The sequence below is a fragment of the Girardinichthys multiradiatus genome, chromosome 20 (assembly GCF_021462225.1).
Source record: "Girardinichthys multiradiatus isolate DD_20200921_A chromosome 20, DD_fGirMul_XY1, whole genome shotgun sequence".
NCBI classification, from domain to species: domain Eukaryota; kingdom Metazoa; phylum Chordata; class Actinopteri; order Cyprinodontiformes; family Goodeidae; genus Girardinichthys; species Girardinichthys multiradiatus.
Genome location: NC_061812.1, coordinates 38,207,705 through 38,209,469, shown reverse-complemented (window position 1 = coordinate 38,209,469; position 1,765 = coordinate 38,207,705).

Here is a 1,765-nt window from a genome sequence, read left to right as displayed (position 1 = left end):
GTATGATCAAAATGTTAATTAAAAGATTTATAAAAACAAAAAAATACCTAATGGTGGCCCAACATACTGCCACATGTATTTGCTGTGTCATTGAATATTAAAGCTTACCTTTACCATTGTTATCATTTTCTGTTCCTCATTGAAATATTGGTGTTGCTTTATTGCCCAGCACTACTGTACTCTCTACATTTTCTTTTTATGGCTTTCTTTCAATATCAGCTTTCTTCTTGCTACTCTTCTATAAGGGCCAGAGATGTAGAGTGCACCACTGGTAACTGTCCTGTCAACAGATTCTTCCACCTGAGCCGTAAATCTGTGCAGCTCCCTCAGTGTTACTATGGGGCTCTTTACTGTTTTGATAAAAAAAAAGAAATGCTCCCCTTGTCTGTCAAATTAGGTGAAAGGTCATGTCTTGAAAATGTAATGGTTGTGTCATACGCTTTCCATTTGGGATGGTGGATTGACAAGGCCTCCGTGAGATGGACAAAGCTTGGGAACTTAACCCTGGTGTAAAATTCTCCACAACTTTATACCCCACCTTTCTGCTGTGTTCCTTGGTCGTCGTGATGCCGTTTGTTCCTTAATGTCCTCTAACAAATCTCTGAGGACTTCACTGAACAGCTGAGATAATGAGATTCATTTAAACACAGAGGAAGTGGTTGGACTGGTTCTATGCAGAGGTATGAGAATAAAGGGGGCTGACTACTACTATGCCAAACTTTAAATTTGTTTTCATTAAAAAAATTGAAAACCGTGTATCATTTTCTTTCCATTTCACAATTATGCACAACTTTATGTTGGTCTACCAGATATATCCTTTTAAAATACATTTGAAATTTGTGGGGTTTTTTTGCTAGCACTGTACTTCAGCATATTGTGGTTTGTTTAGAAGTCTACGACTACAAGTTAAACTGTTTTTTTTTTTTCTGCTAAAGTAATCTAGGATGGAAATCAACTGACTTGCTCTGAGAGCCTACCCTCACACCACTGTAGCAACACTGACATTTCTACATAGCTGAATACCATAATAAGCAACCTTACGGTGAATTATTCACGATAGTTGATGTTTCTGTTGCTCTATATTTTTTGACCTGATCTTCTTCCAGACACTCTGGAGAGGCACATGTTTTTTTTTTTACCATTAAGCACAGAGGACAACAGTCATGGAGCACCGCAGAAAAAAAAAACCTGCACTGGTAGAGGAGGGTCAGCGGGCCAGAGGGGGAACAGGAGGTGAGATGGAATATAATAATGACAAACAGACCCCTAGCAACAGCATCCGCAGCTTTGTCTCAGGGGGACCTTTCCACCTTGTCATGTCCAGAGACCTTGTGCAGTACTCGGCAAAAGGACATGAAATAGACAAAAAAAGTTGTGTATGTTTGCCACTGCAGTTCTAATGTATTGGCCCAATGATTTGCTGATATGTATGAGGCTGCATGCTGCTCTAAGCACTCGCCTGGAACGTAGGGGCCTCGCTTCATTAGGCGCGCACACCCTTAAGCTGCTGACATTTCCAAACTTGTTCCCCAGCCTTTTAATTGTCGTGAAAAATTGGATGGAGTCACCATTGCCGAGAAGCTCACACGCTAGATCTTGATTTGAGGGCATTTCTCATGTGTCCCAGTGTCATTTGGTGTGCTGGGCGAACATGGATAGCGAAAACATGCTTTCATACGTCCCAGATGACGCAAGAGGTGAAGAGGGAAAAATCCCAACATGACTCGTGAACGATGGGTTTACAAAACAGTAATGGCATCAAGAG